The sequence below is a fragment of the Talpa occidentalis genome, unplaced genomic scaffold (assembly GCF_014898055.3).
Source record: "Talpa occidentalis isolate TD23 unplaced genomic scaffold, MPIMG_talOcc4v2.1 talOcc4.10, whole genome shotgun sequence".
In the NCBI taxonomy this organism is placed as follows: domain Eukaryota; kingdom Metazoa; phylum Chordata; class Mammalia; order Eulipotyphla; family Talpidae; genus Talpa; species Talpa occidentalis.
The window spans coordinates 93,146,850-93,174,743 of NW_023600993.1; the positions used below are offsets into that span (position 1 = coordinate 93,146,850).

At 48.1% G+C, this 27,894-nt stretch overlaps 1 long non-coding RNA gene across 1 annotated transcript; it reads right to left on the reverse strand.

The window, feature by feature from the left end:
• Positions 1 to 1,718: 1,718 nt before the first annotated feature.
• On the reverse strand, positions 1,719 to 27,894 carry LOC119235432 (uncharacterized). Its single transcript, XR_008552653.1, has 5 exons — positions 27,713 to 27,894; positions 27,030 to 27,107; positions 7,860 to 7,967; positions 2,406 to 2,667; positions 1,719 to 1,815 (listed from the first exon to the last, which is right to left on the reverse strand). It is a non-coding gene; the product is annotated as an uncharacterized LOC119235432 (long non-coding RNA).

A 27,894-nucleotide genomic window follows, 5' to 3' on the forward strand; every position in this document is an offset into this window, starting at 1 on the left:
CTGGCACAATTCCAGAGTAAGTCCAAACAGGAATTGTCATCTACAAAACAGACCTTTCTAACCATGCTTTGCTAATAGTTGAACTCAAATGCCAGAAAGGGTAGTATAAGGTAGTTTTAGGTTTTTGGGAGATAAAAAGGGTGCAGAAAACAATTTATAGGTAAAAAGAAATTGACCAAATTTGTGTAGGCCTCTACCTCTTTCTAGGCTTGGTTTCTAAGTTGAGTATGAATTCATAGGTGCCTATCACTGTATTTCTGGAATAACTTGGAATATAAATATTTATGTGTATGTATCAAACATTATGTCAAAGAAAGAGGAAAGAGAGGTCTTGAGGGAAAAAAGTGAAACAATTCCACTTCCTCCATACCCAATGAGCAAATGCAGTAAACTGGAGAAAAAACATTTAGCTGTTTTGAGTTAATGAGCTGGACCCCTGAAGGGAGTTCATAACAAAACTTTAGACTCACATCCTTGTTTCATTTGTTCGTCCAGTAAACACTGGCTGATGTATATGCCATGCTAGGTGGTGCCCTTAAGGAACTGCTCATGAGCCAAAGGGGAAGAGGAACAGAAAACCATCACTAGAGGACATAGTAATAAGGAAAGCCTGTTCTAAGCCAGCCTGGAGAGATTAAGGAAGGCTTCCCAGAGAAGATGACAGAGGTACTAACCCTATAGAATTGAACAGAAGTATTCTAAATGGACAAAACAAGTGAGTTGGCACCAGGTGGTACTATGGAGAGCACCAATGGTATACATCTCTTTCCAACTCCACTTTAGGCATCTATTGACAGCATGGAATTGATTGTGGTGGGAATGTTTACACCAAGGAAATTGGCAAATTCCATATATCAGGGTAGCCTGCCCCCTACCCCAGAACACCAGTGGAGGTGAGCATTACCCTGGAGACTTGTGTTGTACATCATAGGAGCACAGTGAGGAAGGAGAGGATGAAGTCAAAGCCTAAAGGAGTACATTCCTGGGCTGAGGGAAACTTTGGGGTAACAGACAGCATGGAGTACAACACTTTGAGCCTGAATCCCAGCCTTGCCATTTCTTAGAGAACAATCCTGGCAAATCATTGCATCTCTCTCAAGGTCAGTTTCCTCATCAACAACGAACATTCAACAAGGTTTTATATGTCAAGTACTGGCACAGTACTGGAAGCATAGTCAGGTCCTCAATGTGGATTACTTATTATTAGGCTATAATTTTTATTTAGTGTTTCAAGGATAAGAAGGAAAATACTGACAACGATTAAGGGGAAAATCTTCTAACCCCATCTGCCCATGATTGTAGAATGGTGAAAAAGATACCTCCTCTGAAGAGAAATGGTTTACAAAACAAAATTTAACTTAAAAAAAAAACTCAAGGGCCTCCCCAGTGGCGCAGCGGTTGAGCACTAGGCTGCGAAGCTGCCCGCAGCCTCTGCAGTGCCGGTTTGATCCCCGGGGCCACCAGCGAGGGTCCCACATGGCGAGCAGACCTCTCCTGCCACGCCCGCTGCTCCCCTCAGCAGTGTTCTTTGTCAGTCTGCCTGTTCTGCTCCCCGCTCTGATTCTGGTGATTCTCTCACCCTCCTGCGCTTCTGACTGTACCCAGTGCTTGTATAAATAAATCTTTAAAAAAAAAAAAAAAACCTCAAAATTGAAAAACCCCATGTGAAAAAACAGGAGATGGCATTAAATAAGAAGAGTATACGTAAATTGCTCAGCATGGCTGCTCATACATAGTACATTTTTAATAAACACACTTTGGGTCCTTTATTTTCAGAAATGTTGCTTCAGGTGCCAGGTCAAAGAAAGGGCTCAACTGGAAAAAAATAGAAATTGAAAAGGAGAAAAAAACTTAATGCATTGTAGTAAGGCATATAATTTTACATAAAGTGAAAGGCATTGATTTCAATGTTACAACAGAATGTGAGCTTTGACATCCTAGTACTATCATACAGCTACCACCAAAGGCAAGATGTAAAATAATTCAGTTAACCCAGAATCACCAATCCCCACTGGTCCCTGTCAACCAGCCTTGTTCTCAAAAATATCCTTACAACATCTCCTAGTCAATAGAACCCAAAATATTGGCAAGGACTCTATGTAAGACCACATGGTGACACCTTAAAAGGCAGGGACGGGTCATTTAGCCCCTTACCTTCAATACTGTGCCTTTGTGCAAGGGAGCAGCAGAGACACTGGGCCTCTTCGCTTTCCCCTGGTGGCCACATCACACCTGTCATTCCAAGCATGAGTACACAAACACTTTTACATGCACCAGGGGCTCACTCTGAACTCCTAACTTAGAGTGAAGAAATCTTCTCTTACATTTTTTAATTCTATTCCTAGCTGTTGAAACAAAAGTGGGGATTAAGAGATAAGCACAACCAATGGAATCTAACAATATACCTTTGATTTCCTCTCATCCCCAGACAAGTTGTCTACCCAGAGCCCAGGGGAGGAGAGGTTTTCTCTAAAATCATTGAGGTCAACAAGCAGCACTATTTTGGGACTCTCCAGGTCTGGAAGCTGCTTTTCCACTTCCCTAGGCGTCAGGCTGGAGCCCCACGGCACTCTGATGTCTTTTTCCCTCTGTCTGGCTGTGGTTTTCTGTGCTCAGAGGGAGTTTCACCCCATCCTCTCCCTCCCTGGAGAAAAGAGGAGTCTGCATCTATGAAAAAAAAAATTATTGAGACCTACTATGTGCCCAGCACTGTACTAGGGAATTTCAAGCATGCTATTTCCATTATTCTTTTTGACTTATCTTTATTGCTTTTCTGATTTTGAAAATAATATATGCTTTTGTAAAAAAAAATAATAATAATGCACACATGACCTTGACAGTTTTTGTGACCCCCTCAGAGCTTCTGTTGCTTCTGCTATAAAATGGGAATATGAACGATGCTGTATTGTAGGGGGCAATGCCCCATAATGGTAATGGTATGTCCAGAGATAATTGATGTTGATATTTTGGAATACTTTCTCCCATATTGCTGTCTTTACATTCATCAATATTTCACAATAATGAACAAAAAATAAAATCAGTTGTGTAATTGCTTTGTGACCTGTTTTTTTGAAGAATTTTGCATGTTAAAAGTATATATGTCTAAGAATTAGGTTTTATAAATCACTTGGCAGATCAGGGAACTGAAGATTATGAAATTTAAGCAACTTGCACAAAGTCCAGGAAATTCAAGTAATAGAGGTAAACTCCATTGAGCCTATATTCTTTCTATTCAGGTTCTTAGATAACCAATCATAGGGGGAAAGTAAGCAGTACAGGTACATGGAAAAACCAGATGGAGATAGCTCAAATAGAACTAATACATGATCAGGCAATCTGGGTATGTATCTGAAGGAAGTAAAATCACTATCTCAAAGTGCCAGCTATGCCCCCATGTTCATTACAATAGCCAAGATACAGAAATAACATAAGTATCACTGATGAATGAATGATGTTTTTGTCAATGACAGATCACATTGTGGGATGGCAGTCCCAGTAGGGTATATGATACAAGCCAGATGTGAAGTAGGCTGTATCATCTAGGCTTGTGTAATTATACTCTATGATATTCACACAATGACAAAATCACCTAAAGCACACTTCTCACAACATCATTCAATGATGCATACATATGCATATACATATATAGTGGAATATTATATACCCATGAAAAGGGAGGGCCTACCACTACAATAAAATGGATGGAGTTTGATGACATTACAAAATAAGTCAGAAAGAGAAAAACAAATATTATATTGTTTCATATTAAAACCTAAATCAGCCAAACTCAGAAACTGAGAATGGGCTTGTGGTTACCAAGATTAGGGGAAATGAGAGATGATGGTCTAAGGTCACAAAATCCAGTTATACCATAAATGAGTTCTGGAGATCTAATGTACAGCATGGTGGACAATTATTAGAGACTTGAAAATTGCTAAAAAAAAAAAAAAGTAGATCTTAAATGTTCTCATTGCAAGAACAAAGGGTAATTACATGAGGTAAAAAATGTGTTAACTAACTTTGTTATGATAACCATATACGTGCATCAAATCATACACTGTACACCTTAATGTTATATGTCAATTACACCTCAAGAAAGATGGAGGGGGAAAGACTTGATGTAAGAAAAACTAGATTTATAATACTGACCTTGCCACTTATACTAGTTTACGACCCTAGATATTTGCATGATTTCTCTGAGCCTTAGTTTTGACTCCTGTAAAATGGGGATCAGAACAGTGACAACCTCATAGCATTGCTCAGAGCTTTGAGTAAGGAACACATTTATGAAGGTTCTATCATGTGTCAGGTGCTGTGCTAGCCTTGGGATTCAAAGACAAGTGGGACTAATTCCTGACCTCAAAGGATTGACAGTAGAGACATTTGTGTGCCCGAAGTTGAGACACACTCATGAATGGGGTCATTTGGGGAGCATGAAGGAGGGAAAGATCAGCATGTGGTGTGGGCAGCCTTTGGCAAAATGCATGGAGAAGCACAATCTAGCCTACAAATTGCTTTATCTGCTATAAGAAATGCAGATCCTATGATATACAACAGAAAAAATAATTATTTTCTGTAAAGTACAGTACCTGACTATAACCAGTAAGTATCATTTCTCACTAAATGTCAATATGCATCAACTGTTCTCTGCTTAACTAAACAAAATTTCCTGATTTCAGTGAAGTGCTCAGGATAAAAAAGGCAGCAGGGCTGAGGACCCCAGCTCAGAGGAGGCCACAGACAGTGGCCCCAGCTGAGGCTAGGACTGCAGAACCACAGAATAGTCTATATCCTAAAACCTCGGCAGGAAAACTCCAGGCCAGGGTGGCAGTTACAATGAGGTTTATCTGTGTGTAAACCCAAAACAGTGGTGAAGGTAGAAATTTCTGCCTCTCTTCTAGAAGGCAGTGCCTTCTAGAACTGCCTAGGCAGCTTCTCTCTTTTCTTCTGCCACATGGCCTCATCCTGGTGGCCAAAGATGGAGCTCCAAGCATCAGGTCCATGACATAGGAAGAGGGATGAGGGATGAGGGAAGAGCTAAGATATGCCCCACCTACATCTCATTGACCAGGCTGAGTCACACCTTGTGACTAGTGAGTCACAAACCTACACGGAACACTGGGAAATGTGGTCTCTCTTCCAGGCAGTCATGTGCCCATGTTCGTGTACATAGTTCCAGTACTATGTACAAGAAGGGAAAATGAGTTAGACTCAACTAGCAGTCTCTGCCTGTCAGGATTTCTTGCCCAAAATACATTTAAGGTCCTGGATCCAGGAAATCTATAGCATATAGGCATCAAGAGGGTAGGGTAGTCAAATTTCCTAGAAATTACCCCAGTATTCCATATATACTATTGCATAGAACCTGAGTGTGATGAGGTAGTATAAGATCAATAAGGCATAATTGATCTTGAAAGGGAAATTATCCAGGAAGCCTAATGTAATCAAATGATTCCTTAAAAGCAGAGAAATTTCTCTATTGGTAGAAGAAGAAAAAGTCATATTTCAAGCCCCATTACTGGTTTAAAGACAGGTCACCTGAGATGGAAAGTGGATGGTCTTTGGAGCAGAAAGCCACCCCAGCTGGCAGCCAGGACAGGAAGCTCATAGAGAACTGATTCTTCCAACATCATGAATGAGCTGGGAAAGTCTTTCCCAGAGCACCTTGGTAGGAGTCCATTCAACCTTCACCTTGATTTCAGCCCCAGAAGGCCCTGAGCACAGAACCCAGCCCTGTTAGCCTGGACCTTGGACCTTGAGAAAAGGGAGCTAACAGATGGACCTTGCTTTAAGTCACTAAGTTTGCAGTAATTTGTTCCACAGCGATAGGTGACTAATGTAGGGGGATCCTTGGTTTCCACCCTGTGTCCAAGCCTGCTACTTTGGCCGATGATGTATTCTCAGAAATGTGTTTGAAGCTTAAATGAAAGTTAACTCATAGACTTAAAGGTTATAAGTAGAAGGTTCCAATACCAGAGAGATAAAATATTTATGAAACCCCTAATTACACCTTGCCATTAGACACAACCCTCAAAATACATCCATTCTATACATAGTCCTTCCAGTTTGCTCTTTTCCAATTCAAGCCAAGTCAACCTCCCTAAATCAATGTGTCTCCAGTGAGGCTAAAGATTTTACTATTTCAAGGCACCTCTGAGTTCCATCTCTGTCACCATTGTGTTAAGTTCATGGTCACCTGCATCAAAACACATTTGCCATTCATTTCTATAAAACAATAAAAACAAAATAACAATAATGTACAAACATTGGTATAAACACTGCTCTGAAAACAAGGATAGTCTAATCACTGAAGCTGGACCCAGGGCAGGCAGCATCAACACCATGGCTCAAAAGTCTATTTGGTTGGTTGACCTATGGTCCAGATCAGTCAACAGCAGGCCACTCAAAATGCCCATTTGGGTGTGGGGGTGCAAGTCAGATTGTGGTGCCAAGGACCCCTGCTACACAGTTCAGAGCCTGTCCTGGTCCTGTTGGGATCCCTGCTCCTAATTCTGCTTCATTCATTGACTCCTCTCCATGTGCAAAGGGTCATATTTTGGTCACATCATTCACATTAATCTGCTTACAACTCTCATCCTCTCTGACAGAATCTGCATATAACAGCTGAGGTGTTATAGGCATATTTTCATCCTCTAAGACCCAGATACTCATTCTCTGCAAGTGCACAAGCACAGGTCAGCACCATGCTAGCACTTAAAGCTTCTTTACTCCTAGGTTCCATGACTTTCCTAGGGCAGATGCAACAAAGACCACAGACTGGGGAACTCCAGCAGCAGGAATGTGTGTCTCACAGCTGCCGAGGCCAGGAGACCAAGGTCAGGGGGTCAGCAGGGTGGATTCCTTCTGAGACCTAACTCCTTTAGTGTCCTGTCTGCCCTGTGTCTTCACATCATCTTTCCTGGTGTGTGTCTCAGTGTCCCAGTTTCCCCTTTTGATAGGGACTCCAGTTATAATGGATTAGAGCCCAACCTAATGACCTCTTTTTAACTTAATTATCCTCTGGGGGGTAAAAAAAAAAACTCTATTTTCAAACATGATAACAATCTGAGGTACCAGGAATTAGGATTCCAATACATGAGTTTCGGGGGGACACAATTCAGGCCCTAACAGATGTACACTCTGCAAAGTGTTCCTGCTGCCTGGTAGCCAACAATATGCTGTCTCTCTGGTCAGTACCCTCTCAGCTTTACATCTCGCTGTTTTCATCCTCTCAGTCCACATCTCCCAATTGAGGTAACAAAGGAAAACCTCTAGGGTTTTTTGGCTAGACTGGAATATATCAGATTTCAGGCTTTTTGCTCATGGCCTTTGTGGCCCTTCCAGGCCATTGTACCATGTGACACCATCCCAAGTAGGAGCAGGTCAGACGTCCACTGAGGCCTCATGTCAAGGTGCTCTGCATTACCAGGCAGAGACATGGGTCTGAGGAAGGCAGCCTCACAGGGCACAGCAGAGATGCCCTCAGGGAGGGGCCTGCAGAGCCCTCAGGTTGGATCATTAACTGAAAGCTAATGGCATCCTCCCTGCCGGTAGCAGGAGTCTGAGCCCACAGATGCAGCAAAAACCTGCAGGTAAATCCTATTGGCCTGATCCAGGTGGAGTGACCAGCTCCAGACCTCACCCCTCCAGACCCAGGCACCCCGCAGGCTGAGGAAAGAGCGATCCCTCTGTGTAGTAGCTCTCACAAGGACAGAGACTCTCCCACGCCACCCCCCCCCTCCTTCTTAGAACTTCATTTTTCAAGACACTCAAGAAAAAAAGTCACAAAACTTGGAAAGTGAAAGAGCAGGATTCAGATCCAAGCCTGCCTGCCTTCAAAGTCTGTTACGTTACTCTACCTTCCCCGAAGATCCCGCCGCTGTTCTCCAAGGCTCATAAGGGAATGCAAGGAATCCCACAAGTTGGAGCATGAACTTCACTGTCCCCAGAAGTCCAGACTCTGAAAGCTATAGACAAGAGAGTTTAGTGACTGGGTTTTGGGAATATTTCTCCATTTCCCATTCTCCATTACCCAGCCTCCCCTGAGACAAGGGAGCTCGAAGCTGGCCTTGTAACTGGAGGGAAAAGCCACGTGAACAAACACAAATGTGGCTGACCCCCTCTTCACTCTCACTCACACCCACGTTTCCAGCCCCTTTCTCTTAGACCTCCAGCCATTTTCTCTGCATCTTCTTTTTTTTTTTTAAAGATTTATTTATTTATTTATACAAGCACTGGGTACAGTCAGAAGCGTGCCAGGGTGAGAGACTTCACCAGAGCCAGAGCAGGGAGCAGAATAGGCAGACTGATGAAATACACTGCTGAGGGGAGCAGCGGGCGGCAGGAGAGGTCTGCGCGCCATGTGGGACCCTCGCCGGTGGCTGGGGATCGAACCAGCGCTGCAGAGGCTGCGGGCATCTTCGCAGCCCAGCGCTCAACTGCTGCACCACCAGGGAGGCCCTTCTCTGCATCTTGATCTTTCCCTGTGCAAACCTCAACTTCTCTTTAGAATGGGGAGGGTGGGGGGATGGAAGGCAAGGGGAGCTGGAAAGGGCCATCATCTTCCTTGGAGGCAGCCAGGACTGGGCCCTCTGCCCCACCAAACATCACCCCCGGTGCTGCCAAGTGCGGGGAGGGGCCCTGGAGACGTGAGCCCAGGGGCCCCATTTTGGGACCCCATCACCAGACTGCCCTCGCCAGCACAGACACGGGGTTTGCCTCCCACAAGAGTGTCCATTTTCTCCTCAGAGGCCTGGAAGGTGGGCTGCTGGCCTCTCTACGTGCCCTGGCCCTCAGCTGGTGAGGGGGAGTGGGGGGACTGAAATTTCACTTTCTCAGAAACAGCAGATTCAGCAACTGTGGCTGCTACAGGAGACACAGATCTGCACCGGCTTGATTTCTCCAGCCTTTATCGCCACACAGAGAGCAAGAGCTATGACGCCCTGTCCGGCGGCCAAGGACTCACCTCGTCTGGTATCCGTGAAATGATACCCTGGCCTCCACGGTCGCCAGACGCCTCCTTCCCCCAGCGCTCGTGGTGCTGGGGTCCCCACCTCCCTCCCCCAGGAAAGCTGCCCCCAGCCAGGACAGACTGTCCTTGCCTCCAGGAGAACCAAGTCCCTTCCAGAAACTGAGTCAAGTTCAGGCCGTCATGGAGGTCATGTCTCCCGGGGACTGAAACTCCACCTGAGCCTTGCTAGGGGGAGGGGAGCCTTTTCCTCCAGCTCCTTCCTCTCATCCTGGGATCCCCTAGGGGGATGTGCAGCTGCTGAGAAGGAGGCAGGTAAGCAAGCAGGAAAAGAGTGGTCGCCTTGGGGCTCCCCCCAAACTTGGGGTTCTTATGCCATTTTTAACAGTGTGAGGCTCCAGTTAAAGCTAATCAGGGAGCTCCCATTCTCCCAGCCATAGCTGCGACCCTGAGGCTGAGTGAAAAGCCATGGGGAAATCCGGGAGGCAGGCAGGAGGGAGAAGCTGCTGGACGCCATCTGTCCACAGCCAACCTCCAGCCCCCAGGACGCCCTCTCCATCCAGGACTGGCCTTCCATCAGGCTGCCTGAGCCACATGGTGTCTGGCTCACCTTTGCCCTGACCTCTCCTCACTCCCATATCCCCCCATCTCTGGTATCCTCACCCGACTGTCCTGGCGCCCCAGCTCTCCTGGGACAGAGACATCCTCCTTTTTCACTCTCAGGCAAAGATCCACAGCGACTGTCTGTCCAACCCACTCACCAACTTCAGTCCAAGTCCCTGAAAAGTACTGGACTTTGGTCCTTCATTCACTCATCTGACAAACCCTCCCTGAACACTTCATTTGTGCACCACCCTGGGATCAGCTCTGGAGGCAAAAACTGACCGGCACCGGCTCTCTGCCTTCTCTGAGTTCTTAAGCTCGTGGAGAAAGAAAATAAGTAAAAAGACAGTGACAGGATTGAGGTTGTGTTCAACATCTTGGAGCTCTGACTCTGAGCCAGACCCCATAAAACAGGCACTTACGATATAAAGATGAATACAACATAGTCGCTAGCAGAGAATGGGAACATCTACCCGCAGTGTCTCACTGCGGCACGTTCATCCCAGGAAGCCCCTGAGAGCCAGACCTCCCAGGGGCCGTTGGGCAGGTGAATGGAAGACACGTTTTCTGATGGTCGTGAGTCTGCAACAGGTGCTGCTGATGCACTGCCTGTGTCTGTCAACACTGACGGTTTCTCACTGCAATTCTCTCCCGGAGCATTTTCAATGGCCCCAGAGCCTGCCGAGCCCCATACCCTCGGCCCCAGAGAGGGCAGGCAGTAGCAGAGAACAAGATGCCGCTCCATGGCAGAGCAGCCCTCAACTGTGATGGAGGGGAGCTGGTAGCTAAATGCCCCAGCTTCCTCCCACCCTACCCGCACCCCGTGCTGGTGGGGACAAATGGGAGGAATTGGGAGGCATGATCATGCCCCTCTTGCCAAGACGGCAACCTGTTCATTAACGCCACGCTCGCTTCTCTCCTCTCCCTGCCCATTCGCACCTTCACCAATGCTCCCGGGATCACCGCCCAAGGTTGCCACCTGCACCAGAGTCCTTCCAAGGACTGCTTTGGGAGAAGCCCAGCCTAAAGCAGTATTCAAAGCTTTGCCCACATTTTGGTCCCCCGGCAAGTTCCTGCTTAACTCCCCAGAAGCCCTCTGCCCATGCGGAGTCCATCGTTCTCTCCCAATATGCCAAGGGCACTGTCTGACCTTGGCCCATGCCGTGGACCCAAGCTGGAACCTCCATCCAACCCCTCGCTCTGCCTCTGCCAAGGCTGTTCAAAAGAATTCTTGATTTCCTCCAAGGCAAATGTGGGTCTGTCTCCTCCAGGAAGCCAATCCAGCCACCCGTGTCCTGGGGCAGAACTGCAGGGGTTTGTGTATCTGTGTGTGTTCGTTGCTCGCTCCCCTGCCCTCCTGGCCTGCCGAGAGCTCCGCCTTGGGCTCCCTGGTCTCCCTTGGGCTCCCACACACTTCGCAGTGTGCTTTGAGGAAATGCAGAGGGGGTGGAGAGGGAACCAAGAAATGCTGAGAAACGTGATTTCTTTACTTCTGACATCCCTTCTACAGAAGAGAAAAGGAGAAATTAAAGAAAGAAGGAGCCAGTGTCAACAAGGGCAATGTTTGAGAAAGAATTGGAAGAGGGAGAGCAGGGCGTGGAGGGAATGTGGACGAGGAAGGGGCAGGGAGGGGGAGGAGGGAGAGAAGGAGAATTTAGGGGCCACTTGGAGCCTCAAATAACTGGCTCTTAGGGAGAAAATAAGTAATTCTTTTTTTTTATTTTTTACATTTTATCTCCCATGAAGTGAATCTTTCCTTTTTGCTTTTATTTTTTTCCAGCTTCCATAAAAAGAGTCCTCTTATTTGTGGATTTTGGCAACACTCTGGCTACAAACAGTTCACTTTATACAATGCCACGTCTTGAAATCTTAAAGTGGAGGTTAAAAAAAATCTCCATTTTACCCAGAAACAGAGGCCCCCACCTGGGAGTTCTCAACCCCCAGTGAGTGAACTGTCCCGCTGTTGGCAGGGACAGGGCAGTTGGCAGAGCCTGGGCCCACATCCAGGCTCCCTGGACCAGAGCTGGGGAGGCCCCTGACCCTCCACCCGGTGGTCCCAGCCCTCTCCCACCTTGCCCCGAGTCTGACAAGCCTCCCTAATGGATTGACCGTGGCCTCTGCTGGAGGGGCTAAATATAAAACTTTGCTGCGCTCCTCTTGTCAAAGTTAAAAGCTTTTCATGTCTGTGTTAATGTTTTTTTCTGTCTGCTGGCTCCAGTGACAGATGCAGCATCTCGCGCAGAGTAACTGGAGAGTGAGTGGCTGGCAGGGGCCGGGGAGGTAGGGGTAATTCATCTCGGAGGGTTTAAGCAGGATGACATGGCTGCGAACGGGGAGGGGGGCAGACAAGGCTGTCACCTGATTACTAATTCCAAGATTTCTCCTCCGAGAGGGAGAAGGAGCGAGCAAGGAGGAAGGAACAAAAAAGCAAATCAATAAACAGGTTAGCGTCAGCGTCATCATTAACTCTCAGCCTGTCAGCACCCCATTGAAGCGATCGCTCCAGGCGGCCTCGGATTTAATGGTCAGTGCAATAGATTTACTGTAAATGTTATCAGAGGCAAGGGCGGGGGCAGGGGGCGTGAGGAGGCCTTCATTGACAAATCATCGGATTGCGCCTGGATGCATGAAGCCATTTCTGAATGTGCATAAATAACCCAGAGCCTAGGTCCTGCATGGCATCTCCTCCCTATGATTTAAATGCTGCACCCTCCTATCCTTGCATCCTTCACTCCTGCCAAAGGCCAGGAAACATGCCAAAGGCCAAGTTTCCCCAAGTTTCATCTTTCTAAGGGCCTCCTGGGCTGACCCTGGATATGTGTGACAAAGGCCAGGCAGCAGGTCTGAATCAGGAGCCTCAGGGTCCAAGGACTGTCAGAGAGCAGGGAATGACCCCAGACCTCTGAAAGAGGGCCAAGGGTCAGGGGCAAGTGAGAAGCCCCTGAAAGGTCAATCCTCAAGGAGGCACTCCCTGAGCTCAGGATAGAAGGTTTGAGGATGCCTTCTTGATCTCCCTCCTGATCACTTTCCAAACCATTTCCTCTGATCCTTCTATCTCCCGTGCTTGCTAACATCAAATTCTTTAGACACCAAGGTTGGTGCACAGACTTGACTAAATTCATTCATCAGAATGTACATTGCTACCCTGCCCTATTGCCATGACGGAACAGGATCCAGGGGCCGGTAGAGACAGGAACCAGAGAATATAGGTCAGCAGGCAGGTGTTTTTGAGAACAGGCCTGCTGTGTTCAGGCTGTACACTGCACAAATCTAGGGCCTGTCATTCACATCACAATCCCTGTAAGTGGCACCCTATGGAATTGTGCCATATGCAACCTTCTCAGGCTTGTGCAACAGTCCTAACAAAGAGGCAGCACCAGGGTGGGCAATAAGGGGTAGCAGCCAGCCACAGAAGAAACACTGAGAGCCTTTCCAGGAGATTCCAAATGGAATCAAAGGGGAGAGTCTGGCAGCCAGGCAGGAGTTACCTACATAGTTGGGAGGCCTTTTTTTTTTTTTAAAGATTTATTTATTTATGCATACAAGAGCTGGGGTACAGGCCAGAGGTGTGGGGGATGAGAGGATTCACCAGAGACAGAGTGGGGAACAGAACAGGTGGATTGACCAAAGTACATTGCTGAGGGGAGCAGCGGGAGAGTCAGGAGAGGTCTGCTGCACAATGTGGGTAGCTCCCTGGCTGGGACATCGAACTCATGCTATAGAGGCTGTGGACAGCTTCATAGGTTGCGTCTTAAGCCCTTGCACCATCAGGGAGGCCCCATAGTTGGGAGGGCTTTAAAAGACCTCAGGAACTGGAAGTATTGAGAAAAGAAGTGTTTCTGCTGACACACACTGGATGAGAAAAAGCCTGTGAGAACAGCCACCTCAGAAAGTGCAGACTCTGTGTTCACTACGCTGACCATATTCTTTCAAACCAAGCATGCAGCCTCAGGTCCAGCTGGGGGGTTTGTTCTATGATGGGTGCGAAAAGCTTGGATGCAAAAATGTTCTGCTCCCCCAGGTTTTGAGATGATTCCCGGGGTCAGAAGCAGAGCACTTAGCATCTAGACTGTCAAAAGTAGCACAAAGAAATAGAGCCAAGGAGGGGGTGAGCTCGAGTCCCCCAAACTCTTTACCTGGAGCAGAAAGAGCCTGTCTTAGCTTGGGTTCTCTAAATGGAGTCCCTAAGGCAAGACCTGGAAGGAGGCTATTTATCAGGGAGGTGAGCCAAGAAAGCAAAAGTGAGGGACGAAAGAACAGTTGAAGTTGTGTGGACAGGTGGCTACAGGGGGCAGCTGGGGTGCAGTCACACTGGGGACTGTAGAAAACATGGGGCACCTGCCTCAGACTCACTTGATCAGGGAGGACAGACTGAGGTTGCACCCAGGAATTGTCTCCCCCACACTTCGGGGTGTACCTGCTGGAGGCTGAGCAGGTTCCAGAGACACCAGGGACAAAGATGGGTTCCAGTAGGCCCAGGGGCAGGACACCAATAGTATGCATTTGAAGAACATACCCTTTAAAGATACCTAGTGTTATAAACCGACATTACCTCCACAAAAAGAATTTATCAATTAAATACTAAATAATAAATATCAAATGATAAGTAATAATCTTATTTTTCAAATGGCATCTTTTAGAAGATCCATCTCAACCCTCACCAACCTGACTACTCGCCCCTATTCCTCTCACGTAGAGAGACCTAAGGCCTCAGAAAACACTGCTCTGTCCCACGTGCCACCACCTTCTCCCACCAGAGGAACGAGGGGAATCCGAATCAGACCTGAGCGCTCCCTAGGGACAGCTGGGGACTTCCCAGCTCACTCACGTAGAGGAAGGTCCTGTGTCCCAGACTGGCCCTCAGTGGAAGGGGGTGGGGGTTGAGGGGAAGAGCGGAGGGAGGTGGAGGTGTTGGGTGATGTGGGTATCAGGTGGGATGTGTTCGCATGAGCGTGCACGGTGTGTGTGGTGAGTACATCATGTATGCTTATGTGTGTGGTGTGTGATGTGTGCGGTGTATGTGTCTGATGTGTATGTTTGTGTGTATGCTCGTGTGTAGTGTGTGTGACATACATGTCTGCATGTATGGTTGTGTTTGTGTGTTTGGGTCATTTGTGTGATAGTTGTGGGGTATGTGGCCCAACACAAAGGTATCTGTAACTCAAAGAAAATCATAAAGGGAACTCCACTCGGAGACAGCACCCACTGAAGTCAGGATGGGCACCCCCAAATTGCTCACTAAGACCTGGAGTATCCAAGGCCGTAACTGCGGGCTTTAGCTCCAGGAGGCTCTTCCCTGAAACTCAGATCTCAGATGTGGGGGTAAACATCAGGGAGGGGAAGTGTGGGCCCTACAGATAGAGGGTAGGAAGGGGTGCCTGAAAGGCAGTGGGGAGTCACACAGGGATGAGAAGATGCCCTCTGGGAGAGGGGCAAATCCAGGGAGGCCCAAGCAGGCCCACGAAGGTCCCCCACTCAGAGGCCAGCTGCACTGGCTCAATCTCCTCTGCATCCCTCCTCTTCCTAATTCCTGAAAGTGGGCACCATCGCCCAGGCTTGCAGGCATGGGGAGACCAGGTGGTCGAGGGAGCATGCCCCTGAGCCGGAGCATCTTTGGGAGGGGACAGCATCCAGGGAGTGCCAATGTCACATGAAGGGGCCCACGGCAGAGCTGGGAGGGGCAGACAAGGAGAAGTGACAAATGGCACATTGGTAAGAGGACAGGAAGACCCAAGTCCTGCCTGGCATATGGAGACAGAGAGCGGCCTCCCAGGGGCCGGGGAGCTGTCGGGAGTGCCAAAAGTGTCGGGCAAGGTGACCTCCCCCAGCTGGCACCGGGCTCCTGGTGGGCCTGTCACCCCACCCCCAGCCCCTGTGGGCGGCGGCTGAGCCAGGCCATCCATGGGGGATGTGCCAAACAATTACTTTCCTTATTGAATATCTGATTAATTATTCAGGAGTCGAATCAATTATTCATATCTCATTTAAGCGAGGGGGGAAAAGCCACTGCCCCTTGACAGAAGCTTCTCAGCGCCTCCCAAAGCCCTGGGGACTGAGTCATCAGCGGGAGAAATTGTCACAGCAGGAACACGCACTGCCCTGCGGCCGCTGCCACCCTGGCCCTCCTCTTGCATACACTGCCACGTGTGTGTGCACACACCCTGTCATGTTTGCACACCTACACGGAGCGCCAGCCAGTTACCATGGCAGAAACGGCGAGTGGAGAGGGTCCCATAAGGGACATAGAGAGAAAAGAAAGAAGTGTGTAATCCACAGGAGAAGCCAATTCCCCCATCCCTCAGGGAAGATCCCAAGTAGGAAAAGACATTTAAGATTTGACAGGACAAGACAAGAAGGCTGGGTCTGACATTGAAAGCAGCAGAGGTGTAAAGAGTATGGGAACAGGGTGATCCCCCAGGTAGAAATAGCTGAGGCTGGTTTCGAGGGGTAGAGCAGGGAGAGGGATGGCCCAGATCCCTGGCTTTGCCCAGTGGGGTGGGGGGCTGCTCAGAGGGACACCACTGCTGAAACAGGAGGCATCACACAGCTGGTGGCCGCTGGCAGCAAGGGGGCCGCATCCCAGACCCTGGCTTCCTGACCACCCCGCCAGTCCTGTCCAGGGTGCCTGCCGAGATCGTGCCAGCTGACGTCCTGAACCCTGACGCATTTGTAAGTAGCAGGACCTTTGCCACTCACCCTTCCAAGGTTTCCCAGCTGAAGTGGGGAGGGGGGCGGTGGGAAGAACTCCAGAGAGTTTTAGACTTTCAGCTCAGAGATCACATTTCAGAGTGGAGAAAGGAAGGGCCAGCAATGGGCCCTGACTGCCCCTTGGCCACCCAGACCAGCCTTAGGCCTGCAGCCCCTGCTGCAGTAGCTGGGTAGGCAGGGAGTCTGGGCCTGCCTGTGCCACCTCCACCCAACCCTGCCTGAGCCCCCAGGCAGGGCTCTGCCCAGGTAGCTCTGCAGAAAGCCTGGGCAGGGGACAGGCACAGACTGCCTCCCCATTTAGTCCTTCTTTCCCCATTTCTGTCTTCTTTCTCTTTGTCTATTGCTCATTCACGTGCATGTGCATGTGCGTGTGTGTGTGCATGTGTACGCATGTGTGTGTGTGTGTCTTCTCCTCCCTTTCTCTCTCTCCAACCCCCTGTCACGTGTCTTTGTCTCTTTCCCATCTGACATCTTTCTCCTCTCTCCCTTCCTTCTCTCCACTCCATTTCTCCTTTCTCCTCCTGTCTCTCCATCCTGAGGCCCGTCCATGGCTGGGACCCAGTCCCTCCCTCTCCCCAGCTCCCCTGCCTGACCAGCCCCCAGCCCCCATATCCACTAATCAAATCTGCGACCTGATTCAATTACACCCAGCAAAAACGCAGACGTGTAACCTTGTTAATATCACGTTTATTAGAGGGAGGGGAGGAGAAAATTAAGATAGACTTCGTGTTGCTGCTAATTAGAAAAATTGAGACTTTACATCTGCATAGCACGGAGCAACATGTGGTGGTAACAGATGTGGGCTCATTACACAGCTGCACAGGGCGGGGGCGGGGGTGGGGGCGGTGGGGGGGGGGGCACATGGAAATGTTCCCCAGCCAGCCTCATTCCTGAGCTGCAGGCCCCTTCACTCAGTCCCCCCTCCCCAGGCCCGATGACACCCCCAGAGGGAGGCCAGGACCTGGAGGCAGGCAGTGTGCTCCTGCAGTGGAGAGCCCAACTCTGGAATCAGACTTGACTTCAAACCCCAGCTCTAACACAGATCAGCTGTGTGACCTCGGCCAGCCCTTAACCTCTCTGGGCCTGGGCTTCCTAATTTACACAAAGATACTGTCAGCACCAGCCTCAGAGAGCTGCAGGAGGGTGAAATGAAATGAGGAAAGGTCTACTGGTGCTCAGACCCCCAGCGCAGGCTGCAGGGCAGGATGGGGGATTGTCCAGCCCCACTCCCCAGCCTTCCACCACCACCAAACCTGACAAAGCCAACTGGAGTCAGGGCTCAGCCCGCCAGCCCCTGGGGGCTTTGTGGGTGTGATGTGGGTCATTTCGTGGCTCTTCAGGTTTAGATTCTGGACTTCAGGTATAAAGTGGAAGAAGCAAAGGACACTATGAGACCCCTACTTCTGGGAGGTTGTGGGAGGCAGAGCAGTGGAAGGAGAGAGGGACGGGCCAGAGATAGCACGAGGCAGGGCTATCAGGTTTAGGGGAGAAAAGGGGGCACACAATTAAAATTAGATTTCAGATAATAACAAATCGTCATTAGCATAAGTATAACCCAGCGTTCAGGTACAGTCATGCTAAACAGCAATGCACATTTTATCTGACGTCCAAGCTTACCTGGGCATCCTTACCCTTATCTGGCAACCCTAGGGCCAACTTGGAGCTGGGAGAGAGTCCAGGGGTCCCTTGAGCCCACCAGACACAGGTGACCAGCCATGGGCAGGATAGGGGTGGGGTGGGGAGAGCGTAGGGATCTCCCCCCCACCCCCGTCAAATCCCGTCCTGAGCCCAGACTCACCCCCAGTGCCTCTGTCAGAGCTGAACCAAAAAAGATTCATATATCTTCAGGTGGATGGGCCCTGGACTAGGGGAGCCCACCTTCCTGTCTCCTTCTACTTTCCCTTCCTCCCAGTACCCCTCTGGCTCTATCCCTTAATGGGGAGCCCTGTAGGCAACTAGGAGCACAGGCCTCACGGGAGTCTCTGAGGGGCTCAGAGCAAAGGCAGACAGAGGTGGAGGGGCGCAGGGGCAGGGCTGAGGTGTGCATGGGTAAAGCCAGATGGGGGAGTCAGAGGGAGGTGGAGAGGCCTGTGGGGCGGGGGGCACTCTGTGTGGTGGAGGTGGAAGCCTGGGTGGCCTATGGTCTCCCTAGAAGGGAGTCGGCAAGAAAGAAGCTGCCTTGCTCCTGCCCTCTGATCCCCTGCAAACCTCCTGTTGGCTGAACTCACTGGAAGCCCGCGAGCAAGCCGTAGGGTCAGCCCTTTGGGGCCTGGAGAAGAACAGAGAAAGGAACCGGGGGTGGGGGGCGGCAAGTGGTGAATAACCAGCACACCTGTCCTCTGTGCCCCAGTGATGGACACTAGGCCAAAAGTAGGCTAGTCAGACCTTACGCTCCCAGGACCTTAGATGCCATCCAGATAGAAAAGGAAACAAAACCATTCCCATAGTGGAGCCACAGTGAGGGCTGTCAGCCCAGAAGTCCTCGTTCTGTCCACCCCTTCCCTGCCATCAAGACATCAGGACGGGGCAGAGCTTACCAGTGAGCAAAGGATGTCTCCACGCAGCTTTATAACAGGGTCACCTTGACACCTTAAATCATGCTAATGAGCTGCAAGAAACCCCTATGTGGGGTGCTGGCAGCCGACCACACACGCCATTGCAATGGCCAGAGGGCAGGCCTTTTTATTTCTTTTCCCCAGAAACCACTTGATAAGTGCTTTTAGCATCTTTTTTAAATTAAAAAGGAAAGAAATGTAAGGGGGCATATTAGCATTACTCTCGTTTTCAATTAGCCCAAATGATGATGTTAAAAGGTATTAATAAGCCACCTTGAGTGGAGGCCACGGGTGGAGGTTCATCAGGAAGCAATTGGCACCCATGGTGGAGTCCCTGGCTGCCTTTGAGGACTCCTCCCCTCCTTGCCTCGCTTCAGAGCCACAAGCACTCACCAAGCTCCTGAGATACAGGGGAGAAGAGGGCAGCGGCCTGGCTGTATCTGATGAGATCTAAGCAACGAAAAAGCTCACACCCTATCACACCTGCTCAAACCTGGGAAGAAACAGGAGCCTGGTTTGGAGTCAAACAAAGAATTGGCTGGTTCCACCAGATCCTATCAGGAAAAATGACCACATAAACCGAGCTCAGGCCCTCCTGGGTGGTCATGTCCAATAGGCCAGTTATGTGCCAGGTTAGACACAATTGTTTCCAACTCAGCAGTCAATTCAAAACTCTTCTGTGCCAAGTCCAGACCATCAGGGCTGGCTGCCTTAGTGCACTCTGCTGAAAAGCGTCCTGAGGCTTTTGCCCCTCACTGGAAAAGGGGCCTAATTGATTAGTGATGTCTGCCAAGGCCGTGGCAGGGAGAGTGGCACCATGCTTGTCATGTGTCCACCTTCCCTGTTGGGAGTGTGACTATTCCCCTTGGCTCCACTCACCAGCTAGAGGTGAATTCCATCCCAACTATGCCCAGGTGAGCAGAAACCTGCCCACCTGTCTCCTCTTACCCTGAGCTTTGCAGAGCCTTCCAGGAACAGGGACCCTGGATCAACACTGTGTGCTGGTCTGTCTCCCCAACATGATGTGGCCTATGACACAAACCACCAATGGTCAATGCCCCAAATGGACCCCAGAGGCAGGGCCTATGCTGACCCTCACCCTTACCATTCCCTGGCCTGACTTCCACAACCAGCCAGGCAGGGTGCCCTACAACGAGGGTGCCAGAGGAAGGTTTGGGGGATCTCCCTAACCAGGACCACAGGCACATTCCACTTGTTGTCCTTTGCTACACTCCTAAGAAGAAGGATGTTTCCCCTGTTTCCTGAACTCTGACCCCACAATTTCTCCATCCCTCACTCCACTCCTCGGATGGGATTTCAGAGCTAAAAGGACTGGCCATGGACCAAGGCCTGGGGACTAATAAACCTCCAAGCAGTGTGGGCTCAGAGGGGCCCACCCTGGACAGACAAGAGCCCCACTCCTGGTCCCTAAGAGCTCTGGTCCCCACCCCGTGATGGATGGTGGGCAGATGCATCTTGCCCCCCTTCTTCTCCCGCGGAGGTTTTTTGTTAGGTTTTGCTAAAGCAACCTGCAAATTAATTTAATATCCTCCTTTGGTTGGGAGCTATGAAACTGGGCTCGAGGCTGATGATGCATGAACCATCGGTGGCAAGTATTTAATCTCTGGACAATGGATAGAGATGTTAGTGCACGCCACACTAAATTCTATTTACGCTGCCTATTAAGGGCAGTCAAGCTGAAGGGAATCGGTGCACATTACAGGCCCTAATGGGAGAGGAAGCTCCACAACAGTACATTAAAGGCAGAAAATGAATTAGGAGGGGACCACAGAGGAGAAAGCAGGCAGACGAAGGGTTGTCTGGAGATAACTCTTCCTGACAGCCCAGCACACACCCAGCCCCGCCTGCTGGTCAGATATGCCAATGAGAGAAGCCCTAATGATCCCCCTAAAGATCTTAACTGTGTGTGCCCTCTGCCCAGAGCCCAGGAACATGGGAGCCACTGTATGGTAGGTGAAGAAAAAAAAGAGGTTGAAATTATCTCAGGTCACCCATAGCTTCCCTGCCCATTCCAGGAGGGTGTATCTGAAAAGTCTGGGGCATTCTCCATCCCTACAGACTCGAGGATACTTCTGGCCCTCAACCGGCAGGAGGAAGTGGGCAAGTGACAGAGAATGGACCTGTGAGTTGTTGCTGCTGTGAGGTATGACTTGGGCAGAGCTTGGGGCAGTGGTTGCTGTGCAAGAGAATAGAGCTACAGGGGTTATGAGTCATGTGACCTGTCCAAGCCTCCACTGGGGATAATGCCAAGAACGCTCACCTGCTTGAATAAGGCAAAGGGTTAAATCTTTGTAGGCTCATGGGGCACCTCAGTCCTCCCCTTGTCTGCATGTCTGACTCCCCTAGAGTGTCTTGTTCCCCCAGAAGTCAGCATACAGCTGTGCACAGAGAGCGAATCAGCCAATGCATGTTCATTAAAGAGAATTTGCCCAAGGTCACCCAGCAGTCGACGCCTCGGCCAGAATTAGCATCAGATCTGTCTGACTCCCATCACACCTCTCTTCTCCACACCCTTCCTGTAAGCAGCTGATTCCTGGGGTACTTGGGAAAACCTGAGCAGACATTCTCTCCTCAAAGTCATACAACAGAGTTTAGGGTCTGCAGGGGGTCCCAGCCTCCTGCTTCCTGCCAGGGAGTGAGTTTAGAGTACAGTTTAGCAGGCTCAGATGTGGGGGCCTCGGAAAGATATAACACCAGCAAAAGGATCAGATTTCTGGGCTACCTAGTTAGGGAGGGAGGCAGGGGGAGGAGGCACAGACTCAAATCTAACAATATGAAATGTTAGGACAGCATCGTCATGGGAAGATGCCCACAGTCAGCCAAGCTCTACAACCCTGGTGCCTGAAAGATTTCCAGAAGAACCTGAGGCTCTGGGGGGAGGGGTGATGACAGCCTCGGGGAGCTGTCCAAATGACCAGAGATGGGTGGATAAGCCACTGTGTTCAAAAGTCCCAATTTCTTTGTCGTCCACAATCCTCAAAGTCAGTTCTGCCCCACCCACCCCGCCTGACCCCCCTACATTCTATGCTCCAGTAACACTAAGATACTCTGAGCTTCTAGAATGTACTCTAATACTTCACACTAGGCCTCTGCATTAGCTGTTTCCTCTCTTTGAAAGACCCTTCCCTGCATCTCCTGACCTAGTCCTACTTGTCTTTTAAAAGTCATCCCTCTCCTCTAAGAAGTCTCCCATGAAGACCAGAGGCAGAGCTAGGCACCCAACACTTCTTCTGCCACAGTGCCAGTACTACCATCATCAGAGCACTTACTGTTCTGTGTTCTTATAGTCCGGATGCATCTCTCTGATTCACTCCATGTTCCCAGTTCCTAGCACAAGGCAGGCACTGGTAGGGCACAGAGACTATTTGTTAAACTGAACTGAAATGACCCACCAGTTCTGCTCAGTCATCCTGTGCAGGTGTTCTATAGACCCTTTTGTGAAGATCACATTTATACAACACCACAATCAGCCATAAAATCATTGGCTTATATAGGCTGTTAGATACCACTGTCACAAAAGGAAAGGGTTACATATAACTCTGAGAGTTTGGGGTAGAGACGCCAAAGCAGTACTCAAAGGGAAATTTGTAGTCTTGAGTGCATCTATTAGAAAGCCTGGGGGACTGAAAATAAAGTATCTTGAAGGATTTCTGAATAAATACAGATTAAAAACATACATCCAGTTTCCAAAATTTTGTTGGAAATGCCTTTCCTATTCTCTCCATCTTACTGGTCTGTGCCCTTTAAGAAAATTCCTTTGTGGTTGTTTTGCTGGGAGGGTTGGGAAGGAATTGGAACCACTGATGTGGCTATGTGGCAGCCATGAGAAAGTGCCCTTCAGATCTCCAGCATCAGAGTAATTGGTCAGCTACTCTGACCGCTATGTTCTAACCCATCACCACATTCACTCCCAGGAGTGAGACCAAGGCAGGTCTATTCCTGGCAGACATGAGGCAGGCTGACTCCCCATTAGCTTTGCTAAAACACTCTTGGAAGTGAATAGCACACTACTGCTTTGTTCTATCCAACTTTCCTTCTGTTCTCCTCCAAAATGGTTAAAACTGCATCACGGTCTACCAGCAATGGGAAAAGCTGAGAACCAACCTGATTCACCTTGGAATTTCCAAAAGGCTTAGGAATTAAAGGCATCAAGTACCACTGTGGGGGGTAAAAGAACTAAAAGAAGAATCTATACAAAGCTTAGAAAAGAACCTGGCTAGAAGTGCAAAATAAGTGTGGGCACTATAGAAAACAGAGCAGAAGTGCTTCAAAAAAAATTAGAAAGAATGACCACATGATCCAGCAATTCTACTCCTGGATATTTATCCAAAAGAATCTTGAATTGTTATTAGCAATATGGTGTTCATTGTAACACTAGTCACAAGAGCCAAAATCTGGGAAACAATCTAAGTGTCCATCAATAGATGAATGTACTTTTAAAAGTAGTGTATACAGGCAATGGAATATTACTCAGCCTTAAAAAGAGAAGGAAATCCTGTCAACAGGTATATGAAAAAATGTTCAACATTACCTATAGTCAGGGAAATGCAAGTCAAAACTACAATGAGATACCACCTCACACCAGTGAGAATGACCCATATTAAAAAGAAAAAAAACTGGTGACAACAAATGCTAGGAAGGATGTGGAGAAAATGGAGCCCTCTTACACTGCTGGTAGGAATGCAAAATGGTCCAGCCACACTATGGCAAGCTGTGTGGAGGACTCTCAAACTACTGAAAATGGAGCTACCATATGATACAGCAATTCCACTAATAGGAATCTTCCCAAGAGACACAAAAACATTAATTTGAAAGGAAAACTGCACTCCTATGTTTATTGCAGCACTATTTACAATAGCTAAGATATGGAAACAATCTAAATGCCCCAAAACAGATGGCTGGATTATAAAGATGCAGTATATACGCACAGTGGAATACTATTCAGCAGTCAAAAAAAGATAAACTCGTGCCATTCGCAGCAACGTGGATGGAGCTGGAAGGGATTATGCTAGTGAAATAAGTCAGAAGGAAAAAGAAAAATATCAAATGGTTTCACTTGTAGGAGGAACATAGGGAAACCAAATGGAGATTAGGAAAAAACAAAAATAAAACTAACAGGCAAAAGATAAATTGGAGACATTGGGGGGAGGGAGGGATCTGAACAGGGTAGGGAAGAGCACAAGAGACTATGGTGACAGTTCAAGGGTGGCTTGGTGGTGGAAATTCTATGGAAATTACACCTGAGAAGAATAATGATGTCCAAAAAATACATATATAAATTTAAAAAACGAGAGATGCGGCAACATGGATGAATTTTGAGGACTTCATACTTAGTGAAATAAATCACAGAAGGACATGTATTATGTGATTCCACTTATATGATTGTATCTAAAATAGTCAACTTCAATGAAATAAAAAATAGTACTATAGTTACTAGGCGTTGGAGGGAGAGGAAAATGTGGAGTTAATCAATGGATATGAAACCTCAGATGAATAAATTCTAGAGATTTGATGTATAACATCATGCCTGCAGTTAATAATACTATGCTGTACACTTAAAAAATTAAGAGAGTAGATCTCAAGTTAAGTGTTTTTACTACAGTAAATTTTAAAAATGTTTTAAGTGCCTGAAACATAGTAATGGCTATATAAATGTTTGTTGAATACATAAATATAAATAAAATTGATTTAATTATTTTTAAAAAGCTGCCGGATACCTAGATCTTCTCTCCTACTCTTTCACAGAAAAACCATTGCCCCTGACCTATCTCAACAGCTGAGTAGAGGGCTTTTCTGCAGAGAGTGTAAGACTCTATTGAGAGCAGAATTCCTTACTGAAAATAGGGGGGAATCAAGTAAATGTACAATAGATGATGAAAACTCTCCCCCCACTTGACTCTCAGGTCATTGACAGCTGAAATTTCACCCTAAGGAGGAGACTGAAGAATCTTTTTCTTTCTTTGTTCGGTTGGTTGATTGGTTGGTTGGTTGGTTGGTTGAATAATTTATTTATTTATATATATTTTACATCATTGTTCATTTTTGTCCAATGTTTGCTTTCTCCTCTGAAGTGTAGTCCCCATAAAATTCCCACCACCAATTCACCCATGAATCTTCACCCTAGTTCTTTGTGTTTTTCCCCCCACCCCTGTCTTGATCCTTCCCCCTCCACCTCCTCTGCAGAATGTGTCTGATTTATAGTTGCCTATTAAATTGGGTTTTTTTATTGTTATTATTTTTTTCCTGATCCCTAATTTGGTTCCCTTATATTTCTCCTATAACTGAAACCATTCAATATTTTTCTTTTTCCTTCTGACTTATTTCACTGAGCCTAATTCCTTGTAGCTCCATCCATGTTGCTGCAAATGGCATGAGTTTATCTTTTTTGATTGTTGAATAGTATTCCATTGTGTATACATACCACATCTTCTTGATTCAATCATCTATTTTTGGACATTTGGGTTATTTGCATATCTTACCTATTATAAACAGTGTTGCAATAAACTTAGTGGTGCAGATATCCTTTTGAATTAATGTTTTGAAGAATCTTTTCAGGGGATCTAACAATCCCCAAGAGACCTAGAAATAATGACCTCTGAAGCTGTTCTACAAATAAGCCACAGGTCATCCTCAGTGTCCAACCAGCCAATTAGTTTTTTTTTGTTTTTTTTTTGTTTGTTTTTGTTTTTTTTTATTTATTTGTTTGTTTTTGTTTTGTTTATATATGCACTGGGTACAGTCAGAAGCGCGGGAGGGTGAGAGAATTCACCAGAGCCAGAGCGGGGAGCAGAGCAGGCAGAAGGACCGAAGTACACTGCTGAGGGGAGCAGCGGGCGGCAGGAGGGGTCTGCGCGCCATGTGGGACCCTCCTCCGGTGGCCGGGGAGCAGCCGGGGATCGAACCGGCGTCACAGAAGCTGCGCGCAGCTTCGCAGCCCAGCGCTCAACCGCTGCGCCACCGGGGAGGCCCAGCAACCAGCCAATTAGTACCCCCTTCTTCAATGAGAATCGACAACCAAGTTGAGCAGAGACCTGAGAAAGGCCACTGGCATGGAAGATAGAGAGCACAGCAAATAAATGCAGGGCAAGAAGCAACCAGGAAGAAACAAAATGTAGGCCATACAATAAATTACACTATTCCATGTATATGAAGTGTCCAAAATAGGCAAATATAGAGAAAGAGAAAACAGATTAGTGGCTGCCTAGGGATGAAGGGATTGAGGATACAGGGGGTCACCAAGAAGGGTACAGAGCTCCTAAGAGAAGTGATGAAAATGTTTTAAAATTAGCTGCAAAGATGATTGCACAACTCTGTGAATACACTAAAAAATCATCATATTACACACTTACACAGGTGAATCACACGTTGTATGTCTCAACAAAGATGTTACCAAAATGTATATAATTTAATGTATGTGTGCATGTAATATCTACAGAGACAAGTGATTGCATAAAACAAATGTAAAAAGGAACACGCCAGGAAGAGGGTCCCCAGCAGAAGAGGACCCTGCCCCAGATCTCAAAGTTCCAGCCTCCACAAGTGAGGGAAAATAAATTTCTATTGTTTAAGCCACCCAGGCTATGGCATTTGGTGAAGCAGCCCATGCCCAAGCTGATTGACGCCCATCTCAGCTGTCTTGTTGAGCTGATTTATGGAGGTCAGCCACCAAAGGGGCAGTGTGTGGCATAATGGGAAGGACACCAAACTCCAAGTGAAAAGCCATTTTCACCATTGCTTCTATAAACACAGAAATCCCAGAGGCTAAAGAAACCCAAGTTGTCCATCTCACATGCTAAAAGTGAGGAGACCATGCTAATGCTAATTTTCTATGCAATTTGCAGATATGTTCTCACCTAATGCTGGCCAAGACACATGTCCTAGCCATTGTCATTATCCCCCGTTCACAAATGAAGAACTGAAGTCCCAGGAGAACTAAGTAACTTGCCTAAGGCCATGCAAGTGAGTTACTGGCAGGGAAGGAAGTGATGTCACAACAAGGTAAGAGATGTCCAATGAGAACTCTTACTGCCCTGCGAGCCAGATCTAAAGACCAGAGGTAGGTGTTTGGGGCGACAGTCCCACTGAGTCTGCAGCCTCCCAACCCAACACCAGACACAGGAGTTAAGAAGCCTCCTTGGAAGTGGGTTCCCAATCCTGGCCATTGTCTGACTTACCCCATCTATGGCCCCAGACATCACGGAGCAGTGAAGCATTGTTCCAACTGGACCCTGAAGAATCCTGATCCACAGGCCCTGTGAGCCACACAGCATGGCTGTTATTTACATCAGCAAGTTTGGGCTGGGACATAGCAATAGACAACCAAGCAGCGTGCTAGGAAGAGAGACTAGGCGAGGTCAGGAGCACAGTACCAGATCATTCCAGGACACCACGGCTGGAGACAGCCTGGTCAGTCTGCCTTGTGCGATATGGATCCCGTGCTCTTTTCTTGTGGGGGAAGTGATGGGGACTGTGCAGGCTGCGTCAGAGAGCCAGCACGCTCTTAGAAGTGAACTCAGGCTCCCTCTGATGTTGACAACCCTAGAACATCCTTCAAAGGGCCTGGGAAAAGGCAGAATCAAGTCTTGGGGGTCTACAGCAGCTCCCAGGGTCTGGCCACCACTGACTTCCAGGTCTGAGATAATCTTCAGATGGCTCCTCCCCTCTCCCACCACCTCCTGATCTAGTTGCATCCTGCTCTCATCTCCAGTCACTCTGCTGGGAGTTGGTCAGCTAGAAGTACCCTGTCACTCCTATCGCCCTACCATCTTTTCTATCAGGACTCAGTTCCAAGTTTCCACCTCTCTGAAGACATTCCTCATAGTCCCCTCCAGCCCCACCCCATGGAAACAAATCCTACCTTTCTACCCACTGCATTCTGTCCATCACAGCAACTCAATGTTAATACAATTCAACAAACATGTACTGAGCATCAAATGGGCCCATTCACTGCTCCAGCCACTGGGAGCAGAGCAGTGAACCAGCCATGGTGTCTGGCCTGCAAGGACATAAGTCTGACAATGAAGATAGGACCACACAATG